The sequence below is a fragment of the Loxodonta africana genome, chromosome 16 (genome assembly GCF_030014295.1).
Source record: "Loxodonta africana isolate mLoxAfr1 chromosome 16, mLoxAfr1.hap2, whole genome shotgun sequence".
Taxonomy (NCBI): domain Eukaryota; kingdom Metazoa; phylum Chordata; class Mammalia; order Proboscidea; family Elephantidae; genus Loxodonta; species Loxodonta africana.
In genome coordinates, this window is record NC_087357.1 from 49305210 (window position 1) to 49317401 (window position 12192).

The 12192-nt window shown below is 36.9% G+C and overlaps 1 protein-coding gene across 2 annotated transcripts in view; it reads left to right on the top strand.

The window, feature by feature from the left end:
* PRKG1 (protein kinase cGMP-dependent 1) overlaps positions 1-12192 on the top strand; it is a 1397311-nt gene that overhangs the window by 724230 nt on the left and 660889 nt on the right. The gene's annotated exons all lie outside the window — the stretch shown is intronic.

Consider the following 12192-nt stretch of genomic DNA (forward strand, 5'->3'; position numbering starts at 1 on the left):
AGATGGAGAACATCATTTCAAAAGTTTTTAAGAGAAGTGTTCAACAAGTGCTTGAATCTCAATTAAATTCTTTAGTTTTGATGAGAGATTTTTAGATCAGACCTTATAACTGGTTTTAAATTCATCTGTATATTTAATAAGAATTGAGTTCCTGCTGTTTGTAATAAGGCGATTTTAAGAACTATCTTCTTACAGAAAGAAAGTCTTTAGGCTTAATATAAAACTAGCTGCAACTGAACTGCAATAGGTATCGTACTGTTATTGCTTCTTTACAATTTAACAAAAGGATTCTGATTTTGAATAGCACTAATTAAGTGATGTTTACACTTTTTGGTTGAGGAAATTATTACTTGTGTTAGTTAAGTGATTTTTGATGCAAATAATAGAAAACCTGGCTCAAACTTACTTTTAAAAGAATAAGGAAATTGATTCATATTTTGAAATTCAAAAGTGGTGAGCGTCAGTGTTGATCACCCAGTGGCTTGAGCCTTGTTTTTCTTTGATCCTGTTGGCTCTACTCTCCAGATGAAGCATCAGAGTCAGAGTTATGGCTGGATAAACAACAAATTTTTCCATATCTAGACAGGAGAATCCAGAGGAAGAGCAATAACACCATTACCAGATGCCCTGGGGGAATAGCTGGGAAGCGCTCTCCCAGGAATTCCTAGTAAAGCTCATTGGCCCCCATTTATCAACCAATCTTTGGCAAGGAAAATGGAATAACTTATAGACTGATCACATAGAGGAGACCAAGTGTGCTGTGGCATATAGGCTGTAGGAAGAGGGAAAAACACCTAAACAAAATCACAGCCTATTAGAGAGGAGGACAGAGACATGGAGAGCCAGTGGGCAACTGATACCCTTTATAGAATGCAAAAGGTTGGCCCTACTATTAATTAACAACCCTAATGGTTACTTTTTTAAAATGTGACTTCACTTTTAAAGTCACAGTTGCCTTCCATAATTCAAACTCAAGTTTTTACATGGAAAACTAATTAATTAGAGTTGCGTATTGATTTAACCCAAATTATTTCTGGTAAATGGGTTATAAGGGAGCCCTGTTGGCACAATGGTTAAAGCGCTCAGCTGCTACCTGAAAGGTCAACAGTTTGAACCCACCAGCCACTCTGCAGGAGAAAGAAGTGGCAGTCTCCATAAAGATTACAGCCTTGGAAACCCTGTGGGACAGTTCTACTCTGTCCTATAGGGTTGCTATGAGTTAGAATCCACCCTGGTGGTATAGTGGCTAAGTGCTACAGCTTCTAACCAAATCTGCCAGATGCTCCTTGGGAACTCCACTGGGCACTTCTCTATCATAGGGTCATTATGAGTCAGAATTGACTCAACAGCAACGAGTTCAGTTCTGGTTTGTGTGGCAGTGGGTGTCATTTTTTGTTTTTTGTTTACATGGGTTATATTTTCTATTTTGTACTCAGTTGTGCCAGTGCACTACTTCATAATTTATTTTGTTAATATAAAGAATGATTTTAAAAGCCATAGTATCTTAACATTACAGTACAATTACATAAAAACTTTGCTTGGAAATTAGAAATATTAATGCTACTATACTATTAAATTTGTGTTTTAAATGACCACGTAATAGACAATACAATATCAGTGTTCTCATCCACATAAGCTCATATGTACATCATTAAACTATGAATTATGCTTCAGATAAACTTAGATGAAAATTTTCCTTTCATGTTTAAACCATGATTATATAGTAATATTTTTATATGCAATCTGATCACAATAATACTTTGTTTTTGCTCTGAAGCATCAATGAAACTTGGATGGAACTTTAATGTTTATATGACAGAATTATCCTTGCATTCCATTGTATACCACTGCTTATATTAAAATAATAATGTGAACAGTAACAGGTGTATACACATATCAGGACAGATTAAATTGTATACTTCAGGTATGCACAGTTGAGTGTACTTCAGTTATGCCCCAAACTTGAAAACATAAAAAGTAAAAACAAAAATTAAAGTAGAGAGTAAATGCAGAGATTACTGAAAAGCAGAAAGTACAAAATTTAATCACAAAAACCTGTTTGTTCTTTTAAAAATGTTCCATTTAGATTTTCTTATAACCATCTATTGCTGATTGACCTTATAGCAGGCTCTAAAGGATACTGTATTTTGGTATACTTGTAATTGTCCTAACTGGATCACATTCTAAAGTGACTCAAATAATTCTATAAACTCTTGATTTTTTTTTTTAATAAATAATAGTACATGACAATTAAATGCTTTTTGACCTAAAGAGCCTTTTCTTTCTTTTCTTTTTTTTTAATTGTGATTTAGGTGAGAGTTTACAGAGAAAATTAGTTTCTCATTAAACAGTTAATACACAAATTGTTTTGTGACATTGATTGCCAGCCCCTCCATGTGCCAACACTCTTCACTTCTCTACCTATTTCCCTGTTTCCATTTGTCCAGTTTTCCTGTCCCTTCCTGCCTCTTGTCTTTGCTTTTGGCCTGGCGTGTCCATTAGTCTTGTATGCGTGATTGAACTATGCAACATGAACCTCACGTGTGTTATTTTTGGCCCTATAGACCTGTCAAATAAGAACCTCAAATTTTGAAAGCCACAAGGACATTATAAAACACCAATTCCCTAGAGACAAACTGAGTACAAATGGATAGTTGAATTTTGAATATTTCCAAAGTAGGAAAGTGATAAATCCCAGCTAAATTGAATAGAAAAGATTTAGTTGATCTAGTCAATTGGGCCTTCTAAGCTAATGCGTCTCAAACTGTGCATAAGAATCACCAGGGTTTATTGTTAAAATACAAATTCTGTTGAAGTGGATCTGAGTTGGGGCAACATAATTTGCATTTCTAACAAGCTCTTGGTGATGTTGTTGCTGCTGGTCCCCCGAAATCCATTGCTGTCCAGTCCATTCTTGCTCATAGCGTCCGTACAGGATACAATAGAGCTGCCCCATAGAGTTGCCAAGGAGCAGCTGGTGGATTTGAACTGCCAACCTTTTGGTTAGTAGCTGAACTCTTAACTACTGTGCCATCAGGGCTCCGCTGGTCCCCCAGCTGGCCTCTAGATAGCAAGATTCTAAATCATCTGGAAGTCACAAAAATGCAGTATAACTATTTAGATTGGAAATGTTTTGTCATGTTTGGTCGTATTATGGAAATGGGCACCTAACACTAATTAAGTTTACAACTCTTAACTCAATTCTTTCATGTTCTCCAAATTGAAACTATTCCTATTAAGGTTTTAATATTCAAGAATCCAGGCCATCTCTAGGCAAGATAAAAAATTCAATTATATCTTATTCTTAACTTTCTTTAAGGAAAGGAAAGGTACAACCCACTTCAGGAATCTGCTTAAAATCCATCCACTACGTCTTTGAATCAAAAAGTTCTTCTGTGTCATCTCTCTTAATTTAAATGTGTTCTAGTATAACCAAAAAAACCCAAACCCATTGTTGTCGAGTCAATTCTAACTCAGAGCAACCCTATAGGACAGAGTAGAACTGCCCCATAGAGTTTCCAAGGCATGCCTGGTGGATTCAAACTGCTGACCTTTTGGTTAGCAGCCATAGCATTTAACTACTACACCACCAGCCTTTCCATTCTAGTTATAGCAGGCAAAAATGGACAAGAGACATGGAGGGTGAGTGAGCAACTAATATTCTTTACAGAATGCAAAAGGTTGGCCCTACTATTAATTAACAACCCTACTGGTTACTTTTTTTAAATGTGATTTCACTTTTAAAATCACATTTGCCTTCCATAATTCAAACTCAAGTTTTTACATGGAAAACTAATAATTAAAGTTGTGTATTGATTTAACCCAAATTATTTCTGGTAAATGGGCTGTAAGGGAGCCCTGATGGCACAGTGGCTAAAGCACTCAGCTGCTAACTGGAAAATCAATGATAAAGTTCTTCATGTTTCATATTTTTAAAAGTTAATTAGTCACCTCTTTGTCCTTTCACTTAGATTTGAATAATCTTAAATTCTTTGATTACTTTTTAAACTTTCATTATTTTAGTTTCTCATCTCTGTTGACTTCTTCTAAATTTCTCCACACATTTTAAATATGAGGAAGCCAATAGCATACACAAATACTTTCCAACTGGCTGCACATCTACTTGTTAAAAACAAAACAATCAAGGGATTTAAATAAGCCTTTCAGTCATTAGAGAGGGTATTGTTTCAGCACAGTTTAGAAAGTCTGTATTTTTCTTCCCTTCTTGGGTTACTTGTTAGACTCTATACAAGTATGTAAATCTTGATTGAAGAGGACACTGCTGATGGTGCACATGATTTAGTACAGCCATGAAATTAAGTCCTGGGCCACATGCCCAGTAGCTAAACTAAATCAAGGAGGGCTTAATTGGAATTAGGCAGTGAGCCTAGAAGAACTTTACTTTGTTCAGACTCAAGTTTCCAATTCCTTATTCCTTTGTACTCATGTTCATAGACTTCTGTATTTGAAGCCACAGAAAGAGAAGGACTCAATATATACTGGTTATATAGAACGTGGTATAGCAGATGAAACTAACCAGGAAAAGATGAGTTCAAGGAGGATGAAATCTATATGTGGCATAGAGTGGGTGCCCGGTAAACATTGCATAGGAAGATATTTTTCAGGTTAAATTACTGTTTTTCACAATTAGGCTATTGAGAAAATATTTGCAAGACTTAATCAGAATATAGAAATATTAGGAAATAATTCAGCACTTTTAGAATCTTTTTTTCAAATGAACATGCAGGCCATGAGGGAACATGGCCCCTCATGGACTGTGTATGATAAACTTCTGTTCTTCTTTCTGTTTTGAGATAATTTTAAAAGGGGGGGGGGGGTGAGAGTCTAACAAGTGTTATTTGTTCTCATTCTACATTTTGCTGATGTTATAAGGGAAAATGGAATCAAATAGCTAATAGAGTACCGTCTACTCCTTAGTGATAGGTATTCTGCAAGGAATTGATTTTATTATTTCACCATTTACTGGAGACACCAATAACTCAATTTCTACAGAGAATGAAGTGTGGAGATATTATAGTGGAATTTGGAAAAACACATCCCTATCACAAAATATGGATGGTAATTTTTTTTTAATGGACAGATATTGAGTAAACCCACCAAATCAAACCCTTTGCCATTGAGTCGATTCTGACTCATAGTGAACCTGTAGGACAGAGTAGAACTACCCCGTAGGGTCTCTAAGGAGTGGATGGTGGACTCAGGCTGCTGACTTTTTGCTTAGTGGCTGAGCTCTTAACCACTGTACCACCAGGCCTCCAAATAAAGAGTGGGGACAGGTAAATACTGCTTAATTCAATTGGAAATTTTGTTTAAATTTTCAATTGCCATGCTATATGGAGCCTGGTGGTGGCGTGGTTAAGAGCTCAGCTGCTAACCAAAATGTCGACGGTTCAAATCCACCAGCTACTCCTTGGAAACCATATGGGGCAGTTCTATTATATCCTATAGGGTTGCTATGAGTTGAAATTGTCTTGATGGTAACGGGTTTGGTTTTCTGGTTTTTATGGGATTTGGAGGCTTGGGGGTATAATTGCTGTTTAAAATCAGGTACAATATTATGTAATCATGAGGGAACGAAACTTTGACTATTATAGAATGGAGGTAAAATCTTAACACTGAGATTCAAAACGACACCAGCTGCTGTATCCATTTCCAATTCAAATATTTTATGAACACAGTAGAGTATAAAATTTCTATGGTTATAAAAAATATATATATATCTTTTATTGGAAATAAGGAGTCATTTTTATTCTGGACTCCAGGATTCTTATAAAATTTAGTTAAATATGTTTGTTAATTTTTTTTTCCCCATCAGAAATATCAACATGTAGTTACATGATACACTCCTAGTCTAATATCCATAGTAGGCATGATCTGAGGGGTATCAGGAATAAGTATTGTCTGAAATTTTTCTCCCTGCTGCCTCTAACTTTTTATCACATTTGGGCATGCTTTCTGAAGTACACATCTATCCATTCATTCAGCCAACAAACTTTGTATTGAGGGCTTAGTATGTACAGGGTGATATGGGGCACACCAAGCTACACAGGCAAAGTTCATGTAACTCCAGTGCCTGGAACATTGAAGGATCTCAGTAAGTGTGTGTTATGGGGAACTGATTGTTTTACTTCTCAGGATTTGTGTAAGTCAAACTGTTTTTAATCCTTGCTTTGGCTATAAAAATACCTTCCTATTTATATTCATGGAAACCCAGACCCTCCTTGGAAACTCTATGGGGCAGTTCTACTCTGTCCTATAGGGTCGCTATGAGTCAGAATTGACTCGACTGCAATGGGTATGGTTTGTTTGGTCTCTCTTCTATTCATCCTCTGTACCATTGCTGGATTCTTCCTAAAGCATAAGTTTAGTCATGTCATCTACTACTCAAAAATCTTGATGGTCCTCTTGTGACTTCAGAATATTTTTTTTTAATTTTATTTATTTTGCTGTTGTTGTTGAGAATATACACAGTAAAACATATACCAATTCAACAGTTTTTACATGTACAATTCAGTGACATTATGTTCTTCAGGTAGTGCCTCCATTCTCATCCTCCTTTTCACAGTCGTTCCTCCCCCATTAACATAAACTCACGGCCCCTTAAGGTCTCTATCTAATCTTTCAAATTGCTTGTCAAGCTCCTTACTCACTGTTCTATATCTGTGTCCAAATTCTACCTATCCTTCAAACTGTAATTGGTCTCTTCACTGATCTGGCCACGGTCTACATTCTTAACCACTACGCTTAACTGCCTCTGTCGCAATAATATAGAAAAGTAATCTCATGGTAAAAATCACTTTGTTTCCAGATGAGATATTATAAACAGAGATATAAAAATGTATGGTTCATGGAATAATTCCAATAATACTGTTCGTGATGTGTGGGACAATACTGGATGACAGACTGTGAAATTTAAAAGCAGAATTTCAATCTCTGAGCACCAGTCTTAATAATTAAAATATTCAAGTTGCCCTTGTGATGCAGGACCATAGGATTGTGCAGGAGTCCTTGAAGTGAAGTTCATCAGCATTCTTTATTTTGCATGGTCAAAGAGACACTGAATGTGCCTTACTTTAACCTTGAGAATTATGGTTCATTCCTCAAACACGCAGCATCTCAGTGAGTAGTCAATGGAGCGAAACTTTCTTGATTCGTTGAGAGATGGTTGTGAAGAAATTTTCAAGCATGAGTCTCAGGTAATATTGGAATCCATTTTTAAACAGACTTCCAATGAGGTGGAGACTCTCTGAAGAGAATCAGCAGAAGGAACGCTCCTCCTTTTCAGGACGTTTTAGGTTACCCTCTCATTGTCTGGGGATGCCAGGGTACTAACTCCAATGCAAAGCAAATGGAAAATATGTATCAGGAAGTAGGAGATAGAAAGAGTCCTAAAAAAGTCTCTCGATTTAAGGAGCAAAAATAAACTCTAGCTACTAAGCAAAAAGAAATATATCTGAAACACATTGATAGAATAAACAACAGGTTATAAGAACAGGTTTGGGAATGATCAGGAATCAAAAGAAATATGAGATCCATTGAAGCAGGAAATATGCAATTGTTCACTAGCAGAAACTATCCCATTGACATGCAGTGCAATGATTGTGTATAATTCTGCCTTTCATCCTTGTGCTACTGGGTCAGGATTTCAGCTCCTAGAAGAGAGCATCTCCTTGTACCAAGCATAAATTAAGTGTCTATTCCCAGCTCTGTCCGGAAAGAATGGGAGGATCTGGCCACTCTGTCACTCAAAGTGGGATGCAGGCACTGGGTTAATACTCTCCTTCCCCCAAGGACTGTCACTATAAAAAAAAAAAAAAATTTTTTTTTTTTTTTTTTTTTCTCACTATAGGGTAGGGGTAATTCCCCCAAGGGCACTCAGAGTACTTTGAGGTGGGAGAATGGATGCCAGGCTAGTACAAAATGATAAAAGCCCCATAGCAGAGGAAATGAAAAGTACTCCAACCAACGTGTTATGAATCCTGCAGGACCTTGCATTAGGCCCAAACCTGGCCCAAATAAAGGCTAAATCTTATGGACAAGATGGCGCTGTGGAAAAAAAAAATATATATTTATCTTAATCTATAAGCATAGCAAGTGAACACAGAAGCATTCTAACTAATGGGCAGAAAGCAGAAATAAAGTTAAATTGACCCCAGAACTAGTCATAGCTTTTCTCTCTTGATTTCAACAGAGGATAGTTCTCTTGCTTACTGGCAGTTTTAAGTTTTACTTTTTTTTTTTTTCTTTTATAGTTGTCAAAAAAGAAGGTCTCCTTGAAATACTAGCAAGAAGATTTCCAGTTATCTCTCTTCCTGAAAACATTTTCCTCTCTTTCTAGATATATAATCCTTAATTTTTTGGTCTAAATCCTGTTCTACTTTCGGAGAATGTGTGTATTCCACTTCTACTCCCATGCCGCCAGACGAAGTGCTGTTTAAGAATAGTTTGTCAGAAGGAAGTAACTCAGAATTATTGAAAGAAAAGTGCGAGAGTGTGTTAGAAGCAGGAGAAATGATGGAGATATATTTAGAGACCTTACTTGTAGTTAGAGGCACCATTACCAAATAAATTATTGGCCTTTTTATTAGCCCTAGTTCTCCCAGAAAAGGTTCTTTGATTTGCCACTTGAAGTTCCTGAACTCCTAAAGCATTATTTTGTCTGAGTTCCATTCCATCAAACTCAATTCAAATATTGTAGATAGTTATCTGTAGATATTTATGCTTCCTGTGAGATTGGCAAGATGCTGGGTGCCATGGAGAAGTGAAGAAATTCTAACATCATCCCCTCCCTTAGAATATTAAGTCATGACATAAAACTTCATCTTTTATGTGCATGAAATAAAGCTCTACAAAATGCTCAGGTATTTCTTATGAAATATAATTACAGCTATGGGCTTTCCAAAAGGGAAGGAACAGTGGTCTGAGATAATTAGGAAGGCTTCATCAGGTAGGGTGGAGTGAGCTGGATCCTGAAGGATAGATGGAATTTGATAGATGAGGAGAGACAGGATGAGGAATATTTTGAGCATGGGCAAGGATCCTATCTGAGGACACTTGCCTGACCTATTTTCTCCCATAAATATGAGAATACATGAGTGTCAACATTTAAAACACATTCGTTGCTGGCATGTGATTTCTAAACCTAGAAAACAGTGCAGCATAGATGATCCTTCAACAATGATGCTTAATTGTAGACTATTTCTTCCATAACTTTTTAACCTCATGACTTTATTTTTATTATAAAACCACTATGGTTTTGGAGAGTTGTGTTTTTGTTTTTTAACTTACTGTGCATGACAAATTGTAGGGATGATGCCTATGACTCATATGTTTATTACGTTTTCTAAAGTGCAGTGTGTTATATTGAGACCAGATCTGTTTGGTAGAGTTGCTCACCACTATGTCTTGGACATGAAAGGAAAACATTAAGAAAGGCAGTGATAAAAGAAATACTAGCTCTTGTCTCTCCAACCAGTTTAGCATAAAGTTATGGGAAAGATAAAGTAAGACTTCATCTCACTCAACCCTGGTGAATTAAATGGGCAAGTTCTGGCTGCTCTCCTCCCCTTTTGTTGTCTTGTTTTCAAAATTATGGTGCATCTAGTGCTGTGTAAATAACCCAAGAAGCTGGACTATATGAAGAAGAACACAGCATCAGGATTGGGAGAAGACTCATTAACAAACTGCAATATGCAGGTGACATGACCTTGCTTGCTGAAAGTGACGTGAACTTGAAACACTTACTGATGAGATCAAAGACTACAGCCTTCAGTATGGACTATACCTAAGTATAAAGAAAACAAAAATCCTCACAACTGGACCAATAAGCAACATCATGATAGACGGAGAAAAGATTGAAGTTATTAAGGATTTCATTTTACTTGGATCTAAAAGCAATGCCCATGGAAGCAGCAGCCAAGAAATCAAAGGACATATTCTGTTGGGCAAATCTGCAGCAAAAGACCTCTTTAAAGTGTTAAAAAGCAAAGATGTCACTTTGAGGACTAAGGTGTGCCTGTCTCAGGCCATGGTATTTTCAGTTGCCTCATATGCATGCGAAAGCTGGACAATGAATAAGGAAGACTGAATAAGAATTGATGCCTTCAAATTATGGTATTTGTGAAGAATATTTTTATTGAATATAACCTGGACTGTCAGAAGAATGAACAAATCTTTCTTGGAAGAAGTACTGCCAGAATGCTCCTTAGAAGCAAGGATGGCAAGACTTTGCCTCATGTACTCTGGATGTGTTATCAGAAGGGATCAGTCCCTGGAAAATGACATCATGTAAAGCAGAGGATCAATGAAAAAGAGGACCCTCAATGATATGGACTGACACAGTGGATACAACAATGGGCTCAAACATAGCAATGATTGTGAGGATGGCGCAGGACTGGGCAGTGTTCCTTCTATTGTAGGTAGGGTTGCTATGAGTCGGAGCTGATTTGACAGCACCTAACAACAACTTTTTTTAACAACAACAGTAGCAGAGAGTGTCATTATTTTAAAAAGCTCAGCATTAATTTTCTGATTAATTTTTCATAACTTTAAAGAAAATTCTCTTTTGCCTTTCTATTGTGCCTAGATGGGTAAAACCGTTCAAAGATAGAGAAAAAAGCAGAAGAAAGTTTCCAGTTATAAGTAATGGAGAGATTTGATGGTAGATATGGAAGTCAATGGCACTGGTGAATGAGAATTGGACTAATTTCAACTTTAAGTGGAATAATATATACTGTATTCTCTTAGATGCTATTGTAAATGGAATTGTTTCCCTGATTTCCTTTTCAGGTTTCTCATTGCTGTTGTATAGAAACCCAACTGATACTTGTTTGACCTCGTAGCCGGCAACTTTGCGAAATCCCTCTATTAGCTCTAAAAGTTTTCTTGTGGACTCTTTGGGTTTTCTATATATAGGATTACATCATCTATGAATAGAGATAATTTTACTTCTTCTTTTCCAATCTAGGTATCTTTTATTTCTTTTTCTTGTCTTATTGCTCTGGCTAGCACTGCTAATATATTATTGAATTTAAGTGTTGAGAGAGGGCACCCTTGTCTTGTTTCCAGTTTCAAGGGGAAAGCTTTCAGTCTATCTCCATTAAATATAGTGCTGGCTGTTCATATATGGCCTGAATCATACTGAGGAGTTTTCCTTCTATTCCAATCTTCTTCAGGGTTTTCATCAAGAGAGGGTGTGATTATATCAAATGCTTTTCCTGCGTCCATAGAGATGATCATGTGGTTCTTGTCCTTTGTTCCAACCATCCCTGCATTCCTGGAATAAATTCCACTTGGTCGTGGTGTATGACTCTTTTAATATGCTACTGGATTCTGTATTGTTAGGGTTTACCCATTGCCACGGAGTCAATTCCAACTCATAGCAACCGTATAGGACAGAGTAGAACTGCCCCAGAGGGTTTCTGAGGCTGTAAATCTTTACAGAAGCAGACTGAGGAATCAGCCTGCCACATCCTTCTCCCATTAAGCGACTGGTGGGTTTGAACTACCAGCTTTTTGGTTTGCAGCTGAGTGCTTTAAACACTGCATCACCAGGACTCTTATTATTAAGGTAAAAAAAAAAAAAAACAAATTTTGCTTTCTTCAACAAGTTAATGGCATGGAAAAGGGGAGGAGGTTGTAAGGTTAACAATTCTGATACTGCTATACACGTACAATGGAACTGAAAAGTTAAATGAATGGAAGGTGGTGGGAGCCAGGTTTCCCACTGTTGGAGTAGGAGTTTGCAGATAAACAAAGGAGGGAGGCCAGAGTGATCCAGGGGGTAATGAATGAGTTGGAGACATTAGTATGTACTCCTTTCAGCTTAAGGTATATACAGATGGTAATATATAGTAAGGTTTATAGATATTATATAGATACAAGTTGCTGTATACTTCCTTCGTACACATTTCCTTGCTCTGTCAACAGAGAAAGCCTGGAAGCAACGGCACACCAGTAGCAATGAGCACACCTAGCGCCCAGATCTTGGTTTCTAATACCATTTTCCAATAAAATAAACCAGAACTCCTTGGAGAAATGGTTGATTTTGGGACTGGGGCTGGAAATATACAAAAAAGGGCTTGGCGTATCTTGTAGTATCAGAAAGCAAGGAAGTACTAAACACACACACAAAGTGATGGGGGTATACTAAAGGGAAACTGGATCCAACTG